Source organism: Dipodomys merriami, unplaced genomic scaffold, assembly GCF_024711535.1.
Source record: "Dipodomys merriami isolate MVZ:Mamm:240054 unplaced genomic scaffold, mDipMer1.0.p SCAF_1721, whole genome shotgun sequence".
NCBI classification, from domain to species: domain Eukaryota; kingdom Metazoa; phylum Chordata; class Mammalia; order Rodentia; family Heteromyidae; genus Dipodomys; species Dipodomys merriami.
The window spans coordinates 1-9,126 of record NW_027203073.1 but is presented as its reverse complement, the minus strand read 5'-3'; the positions used below and the strand labels follow the sequence as shown (position 1 = coordinate 9,126).

The window sequence follows — 9,126 nt, the reverse complement described above, 5'->3', positions numbered from 1 at the left end:
CTCACATCTTTAACTTCCTCATCTGTACCCAAAAGATTCACCTCTATGTCTTGCATAGGAGTCTTAACAACAATTTTTACAAAGTGGATCTTCCTAAAATATCCTTCAAAAATTATTCCATTTTGCATGAGGAATGTTTTGGACCACAGTGCCAAGTCTACTATAAGTATGTGGAGGCATATATATGTGGGGAAAATTACCCACAAATTGAATATGAACATAGTCATGAAATATGGTTCCATAAAAGTGTTTTTATTACACTCTACAGATACAGTCCACTCTTTCTTGGAACATTTTAGAATGCCAAAGTTGCATATCCTCATGCCGTAAAAAACAAAACAAAAACACATTTTTAGCACAAAATCATGCTATCTTCACAAACTGCACTTTGCCCCCTCAAAAGAATAAGTTTTGAATGGTATTTTGTGTACACATACATTATCTGTTCTTTTCTGCCACATATTTGGAAAGAACTCCCAGAATCCTTGTTTAGATGAGATTATACTTGGAAATCAATGAGATGGATGAGAAGCTTTATAGTAAGAATTATACTTCAGAATGTTGATTGAAAAATCCCTTTGAAATTTTAATGGCCATTTTATATGGGAATACATATTTGGTATAAGATTTTTATAAGAGGACTAATACCATTACAGTTTTTATGTATTCATTATACCAATATATCCAATTATATCAATATATGAAATGGAAGATGATATTCACAGGCAAACGTAAGAACAATGAATAATGAATTATGATTTGTTCTCTATTGGGAAACAAATGTAGATTTTGATGTAATTATTGGAGTTTCTATATTCCAACATTACCATGGCTATGTGGATAGTGACATGGTGAATTCCAATAAGGACATAAACACCCGGCTTTGCTTCTGTATTCAAGATAAAGGTGAATAGAGATTGAATTGGTAGTAGAAGTTAAAATGAATTCATTTGGTTGAGTGAGCATCACAATATATTAATAAATGTAAAATGTAAATGAAACAATGAGAAATGGTTTGAACTCATGGTTTGTTCATAGAATGTTTCCTGCAAAGAAATAGAAAAATATTATTTTACTTTCTGTGGAGAACACTAGAATATATATATTTGTACTTTGCATATAAACAAGAACTTCACTTGCAGTTCGAGAGATATTCAAAAACTAATGAGAGCACATCATCAGCTATTTTCAAAAATTTTCTTGCTTACTTCCACGTCCCTTTCCATTGAAATTTGATCGTTCTATACAAACCTCACAAATTACACTTGGACACTCTCTGCCTCAACACATTGAAACTTCATTGCACATTTGAAATATGACGCTAGCCAATCTGATACTTCAGCGATTATTTTCCAGTTCTTCAAAATTTACTCTGTCACCCATTCAGGCTCAGCCATATCTTGGCACAGTTTCTGAACGAGATTTCTTGTAATATAACCATGGATGTATCATGCATCCAGAAAAATAGGAAGAAAATCCATAGTGGTTTTACTATATAATGTTATTGCAATGAACTTACCACTCAATTTCAATATTTGTGAATGGATGCATAAAAACAAACCACAAAGAGGGATTGTTTTATGAGATCTATCCTACCAAAAGATACATGCTTTATGGTAGGTTAGTAAAATATGAAGGGATACAATACAGGTACAATTACAAGACATATTCTATGCCTCAAACAAATAAACGGCTTTTCCATTTTTTGTGTGGACAAAACAAATGCTATTGTGAAGTCACAATGACATTTTGGAGTGGTATCAGGTAAATATATCCAGCAGTTCAGAAAAATAATTAGCCTTTAAGACAAATATGCATGTCACCTTTCAGTATGAAGACTGAAACATTGGACTTTAAAATGAACATAGAAAATTTCCATTAACTAAGGGTAACCTTCCTACATTAACACTGCTTTTCAAATATGTATGGTTATGAGAATTATATATATGCCAGGGACATACCAACGTTTGGAAAATATCACTTGGATCGAGCTTAGGGATCAATCGAAGACATATGAAAAAATCCATGATAACCTGTTATTAATTTTTGTCATGACTGAGCAAAATCAAGAATTGAAGGCAGGAAAAATACCCTCACTTTTCAATTACACAAAACATAGTAATGTGCCCAGCATCGACTTATAGGTGTTGAAACAGAGTAGGAAAAAATGTACACCATTTTAGTTTGCACACACACAGACACAAAATTTGCATCTACAAATGGACAGGTAAAAGAAATATCTGATTACAGACATAAATCAGCTCACACACACATACAAATATATATAAATATACATATATATTTGCATATATATATATGTGTGTGTGTGTGTGTGTGTGTGTGTGTGTGTGTGTGTGTGTGTGTGTGTGTGTGTGTGTGAGCCTATAATGGCAAAGCTAGGGTTGTATAAATCTTGAAGAGACAAATCAACAAGTAGCCTGGTCTCCTACACTGTCACAGATTCACATGAATTTTCAGGTTCTTTACTCTTATCTACTGTTTAGATCCAGAGAAATTATAATTCCATAAGTAAGACATTTTTGCATAAGGGAAGAGAATTAGTAATCCCATTGGGTCAAATTATGTGTTCTAATAACCAATGAAGTAAGGAAATATCACTGCCCCATTAAACATTACTCTAAAATTCATAGAGAAAATACATGATATTATGAGTAGGGAGTGAATAAAATCTAACTGGCTCTTATGTGGAAGGAAAAACTTCAGAGATTTTGGAAATACCAGGGAGTATGGGACATTGTTGATGCATATTACATTACATTCCTGTCTTTGGCTATTGTTCTTGTTGGTCATTGGGATTGAACTTTGGGCTTGGGCATGGTCCCTGAGCTCTTCAGAGCTCAAATGTTCTACCACTTGAGCTAGAGAGACACTCCCAGTTTTTAGATGGTTAATTGTTGATGAGAGTTTGACAAATATTCCTGAGATCTGATCCTCAGATTTCAGCCTCTTATAGGTCCCTAAGCAACCTGTAACAGGTTTCTTTTCTCTGTTATCCAGAGTGCGCTGAAGATTTTTGAGCGTCTTTGTTCCCAATATTCATGCACACGGCAGGTCTATGAGTAACCATGGTTTTCCTTAAGGAGAATGCTCTCTATACTATCGAATTCGAAGGAATTAATTCCATAAATGAATCTGAAAAAAAAAATCTTTCACTTCATTAATCTATAATTACATCCTTATGTGTCAGACACGTGAGATGCAAGAATTAACATTATCACCTGGCCTGGCTCAAGTGTGGTTTTCTACCTCAGAATTGTTTCCCAAGACATATTCATTTTCCTCTGCATGACAGAGGATGAGAAACACCCTAACACAAAGAATCAATATATTCTGTTGATCAAACACTAAATTAATAGGTTCAGTTTGTAAACAGGATGAGTTTTAGTCCTCGCTATAATCTTCATGAATTAGCAAATTATCATCAGATAAAAGGGTGAATTTATCTATTACTATTACTCATCCTCAGCAAAATCTTTACCATATAAACTGCCAATTCATCCTTCACATAATATTATAATATGTTTGACATACAACAGACAATTGAAGACAAATACTTAGTATGCTTACTACCTTTCCACAGGAAGAATATATGAGGCCTGACTGTGGTGACAGGCTCACATAAATTCTCCTTGGTCTTACGTTGAATGCGTTTTTTTTTTTAAATTTTTCTAGACTGATCAGATGAGAAAATTCTTAACATTATCAATACATCTAGAATCTTTTGTCTCAGTTATAAAAAGAAAGAGGTCTCATATCGGCAAGCAAGACTAATTACATGATTCAAAATTAAATAAAGGCTCATGAAGAATTCCAAGAAAAGCCAATTACTCTTCACTTTTTAATGTGTTTGCCATCTTACCATGTCAGAGAGCCTTGATGTTTTCAAATTCCAGAAAATCAAAAATATAATCTATTTTGTGACTCTAGAAGGACAAGTTCATTCTAGCAATTAAAATTCTTTCAACAATGTCATAACTACTCACAAAGAGATAGCATAACTTTTGTAGTTGCACAGCTAATTTTGAATTTCCAATCTATACCACACCAATGTATATTTATACTTCATACAGGAATGTGAAAGATGAAATCCATGTATGAGTTGCTGCTAAAATATACTTCTAAATACATTTTATTAATACGTATCTTTGCAAAGTGCAAATTGTAAATCATCTCAAGAATCTCCTCAAATATTTTATACTAATTTGTGGAGAAAATTTAAATCAGATAGACATTCGTATAATATTCTTTAATGAATTTCAGAAGGAAGACATGGTAACCCACCCGTAAGTCTGTACATTTATCAATTACCAGTGGAAGATACTTCCATTTACACTATCATAATTGATGTGATGAGTGAATCCTGAATTCATGAAAATGGTTATAAAAAGGTTGGCCCAACATAATACTGTAATGTATGGCTTCCCGGATTTAAATTGATTATAACAGAATGAGAAGAACATTCAGATAAGCTAATTCTGATTTAAAGTAATTTGGGTGATTACAATCTTATTGGTCCTAGTGAAACTATACTTGACTTTTGCCACCAATTACAGAGAGCAATCCAAACTTCATTTGTAGTGAGCACAATATATGGGTATATGGAACAGAGTTTGTTATTCATTTATTCATTTATCCTATTTCTTTACTTTGAATTTTATCAGAAAATAGGACATCACAAGAAAATTATTTTCTTTACCTGTTGTTGCCAGATGATTTGCTTGTGCCCCAAACAAAACTTGGGCTAGGATCTTCCAAGGATTCTGCCAAAGGGAGAATTACATACTTGATCGAGGTGCTAGCTTAGATTGGCTCTAACATTATACATCGATAAAGAAAAACAGCAAGGTTGATGGCCTTAAGAGCCTTCCAAGAAACTTTTAGCTGGATAATAAAGGTTGAAAAGAATGAGTCCTTAGCCATGTGCAAAAACATATTTAAATGTTTGACATGGTTTTTAATCAGTTAAGAATGCATATTATCATATATGTTATTGATATTAGCATACAAGACAATCCAAGTTGAACAAAGATTTTTAATTTCACTCCTAAAGGAAGAAAGCATACAACAGCACAAAGTAAGTTGAGATTCAATAATGGAAATTACAGAAAGTTCAACAAGCTTTTTACCTTTATCCCAGTCTTCCTCAGAGGAAACATATTGCCATGTACTTTCAGAACTCTTGTATTGTTTCTCGTTCCATATGATGTTATCTACAAACAAAGAGATAACTAACATCACAGAAGTATACAGGTACAAAGGGCCTACATTGAGTTGGATTGTGTTTTATTATCAGGCTTACCTACATCATCTTCAAGAGAAGTTTTGTCCATACAAGTTGCAATATGTTCAGTGAGTTGATCTCGTGGTACCAGGTGGCGAGCATTAAAGGGACAAGTAGCCAATTTGGCAGCAATATCAGGATGATTCTGTATGACAAAAGTTTAAATATGAAGAAACATATTCAAATTTTCTCTTTTTAGATTACTTTGTGCAGGATATCAACCACGGGCTTGACAACACAGTATAGGTACTGTGCTAGTACTTCCTTTTTTAATACACATTTTTTATTGTAAAGTTATTTTACACAGGGATTACAGTTATATGAATAAGGTAATGAGTTCATTTCCTATAGGCAGTGTTACTCCCTCCTGTGTTTTTCCCCTAAGACCTCTTACCTCCCCATCTACCCAACTCCTTCCTTCTACTGCTACTTGCCACGCACCAAATTTGTAAAGTTCATTTTCAACATAGTGTCTCATATATTTCATTGTTAAAATAGATCAACCTGTATGCCAAAGCAGTATGGAGTTCCTCAAAAGACTCCACATAAAGCTCCTGTATTACCCAACAATCCCACTTTTGTGCATTTACCCAAATGATCACTTACAAGACCAGACCAAAACTACCACCATTATTTTCCATAGCTAAGGTTTGGAACAACCCCAGAAGCTCCTCAGTAGATGAATGCATTATGTAATTGTAGCCCCTCTGTACAGTATGTTCTCAAATAAAATAAAATTAAATTAAAAAAAAAGAAAATGAAAAAAAAAAAGAAAATGTGGTGAATATATACAAAATGGAATTGTATACCTCCATCAGAAAGAATGATATTGCTCAATATTTTGGAAATGGAAAGACTCAGAAAATATTATATTGATTGAAGTAAGCCAGGCCCAAAGAAACATAGGTCCATTGTTTCCCTTATTTCGAATAACTAGTGTATATTTAGGACAAGCAGAAATGTTCAAAAGCGATGTACATAGGATCATAAAAAATGAACTTTACAATTAAAAAGGAGGGTTAAGGCAAGGGTGGTGTGTAGTTGCGGAGGTGGAAAGCAGGGGATGGTATTGGTAAAATAAAGTCGGAGGCAAAACTGCTCGATGACACCATCAGAAAAATGAAATGCCCTTGTTAGGAAATGGAAAGACAAAAAAATTATATTAAGTGAGTAAGACAGGCCCCAAGAAGGATAAGTCCCATAGTTTCTTTTTCTAATAAATAGTATATGTCTGAGACAAGCAGAAAAGTTCAGAGAAGATGATAAGAGAAATGAACCCCAAGATAACTACAGAAGTGTTTTTTTCTGTCCTGCTATTGTTGTAATATATTTGTAAGGTACTGCATGATTTTTTTTTCTTTTTATGTACCTACCCTCCACCCCCCGTTATAACCTCTGTATGTCAGAAGACCTGAGGAAGATGGTGGAAGAGAAGCTGGAGGATAAACAAGTTCTCACACAGAAAGCAGTTTTAGTGTTCCAGTGACCAGTCCTAGGCTACAGAATCACACCTATTGTGCCATCACAGTACAGAGAGTTTGGCCAGAGAGGGAAAGTCCAGCCAGGAGACAGATCTGAGCACTTGCTGGTAGCTGCAGCTGCAGTGGCTGCGGTGGAGATGGTGGCCGTGGCCATCATACCAATAGACAAGTTCTGGAATATGGGCACCAGATGCTTTGGGCCAGTGGATTCTACTCACCACCAGTAAGAACCGAAAAGGAGCAGAAATCTTCATCCTGAAGATCACAGACCAAGGACTGCACAGGAACCAAGAGTCTCGCAAGAAGACAACCATGACATCATATTCACTTCTCTCAGAGAACCTGTGAGGAGGCTGTCACTCCCCCCCACACCAGAGATCTCCATCTTTGATACTGACAAAGGCCTTGCCAAGCAGCTAGCTCCAACTCAGATCTTATAAGAATACAAAAACTGCCATTTAGCAAGTCCCAGGAACCGATCTGTCCTGCCCAGCTCATTTCCCCTCAAATGAAAATCAGCCTGCCCAGGCAGAGGGTGCTTCACTCCCAGAAGACTGTCTTTCTTCACTGGGTAAACAGAAACAGATTCTGCAGTCCCAACAACAGCCTAGCAAACAACTGAAACTCAGTAAACATCAACCATGAAAATGGCTCCAGGTTTGGCTCTGTGAGTTTTTCAGGAGCTAGCCCCTCAGGGAAAAGCTACTGATTGCTGAAAAGTCTCAACCCTACCTAGAACCTGGCCATATCATATCAACTCCACGTTAGAGGAAACAGCCATCTCCCTTTTGTGTGGTACTCAAAGCAGATCTCCCTCTCTCTGAACAAGCTTGGGGAAAGAATAAAAAAAATCCTGGACAATGCAGAGCATTTTTTTGCCTGCTCTAACAAACTAACTTAAGAAACCAATCAAACAGCAGGAAAAACAAACACCAGAAGCAGACCAGTGACTCCACTAGGAGCCTGGTTACGGACACAGGGAGATACAAGATCTTCCTCCCACTCAAAAAAAATCAAAGAACTGTTTTTTCTACCATGTTTTATTTTTATTTTTTAAAAAATGTTTTCTATTATTTTTTCTCTCATAATTTGTATTTTAGCTGTATATGTGTGATTGTGGGCTTTTTTTTTTTTGTAATCTCTTTTTATATTTTGGACCTTTTTTTCCCCTTTTTATTTCGTCTTTTCTCTTTCTTTTTTACATAACATAATTGCTTATTCCCAGACATATACATGTTCTGTTTATCATGATTTATATATCTGTCATCGATTATTAGACCTTATCCCCCATCGTGTACATACTTAATCGAGAAATCTATTACTCAATTCACAACCTCTTAAGCTTAACTTTTTAATAGTAGTGTTTAACTCTTTACACCTATATAACTTTCACATACTCCAATTTTAAGAATTTTTATTTTTTAGTTACTCATGTTCCTTTTCATTTCTCCCGTCCTCTCATCCTATTCTTTTTTTCTATCAATATCATTACTTTATACTTACATAATTTGAACTGTATCATTTCTTAAATATAAATTTTTGTTTTTCCATTTTTCTTTTTTTTTTTAAAATCTCGCTGCTCTCACTCTGTCCAATCCATTTCCCCACTGAGATTAGGATTCCTTTAACCTCACTCTCCTTTTACCTTTCCACTTCCCTCTAATTGTATTTTTCCCCACAATTATCCCTAAACCTAATAATTTCTGGTTTGCTGAATCTCTCTTTGGTCTTCTTAGTTCTTTAGTCCATAGTTGTTTGATGTTGAATAGATTGTATCTCTTGAACTAGATTGTATCTGCAGCCATTTTGACTGTGCAACTACAGGACTTTGGTAGATACTGTGCAACTACAGGACTTTGGAAGATGCTTGCCTTAAAATAGTGCTCTGCAAGAAAATTGTTACTTTCATACAAAATGGGCAGAAAAATCGCTAAACCCCCCAAAAAATGGCAATTCCGGGTATCTCAAATCCCACTCATGATAATCAGCTGACAAAACAGTTAATGAATAATACAGAGGAGAGATCCCCAAAAGCTCTACAATCACTGCCATAAATGTGGTGAATGAAAAGACTGAAAACCTGCAAAGGACTCGGTAAGATAAGGAGCAAGAGGAAGCAAACCAGGAATTACTACAGGAATCTCCAGAGTGTTAGAAAGCCACTCAAAGTTTAACACAGGAATTGCATGAGCAGGCTGGGAACAGTCAAATAATAATACAGGAATTATATGAGCAGGCTGAGAACAGTCAAAGAGAAAGGAATGGCATGGACAATTGAGAACATCAAAGAGAAAGACAGGAATTGTGTGAGCAGGCTGAGGACACCCAAAGAGAAACACAGTA

General features: G+C 35.2%; 1 long non-coding RNA gene across 1 annotated transcript; it reads right to left on the bottom strand.

Annotated features, from left to right (window-relative positions):
* Positions 1-272: 272 nt before the first annotated feature.
* LOC138829480 (uncharacterized) lies at positions 273-5,438 on the bottom strand. The gene is made up of 4 exons (XR_011372618.1): positions 5,321-5,438; positions 5,148-5,231; positions 4,718-4,781; positions 273-1,046 (listed from the first exon to the last, which is right to left on the bottom strand). It is a non-coding gene; the product is annotated as an uncharacterized lncRNA (long non-coding RNA).
* Positions 5,439-9,126: the final 3,688 nt, after the last annotated feature.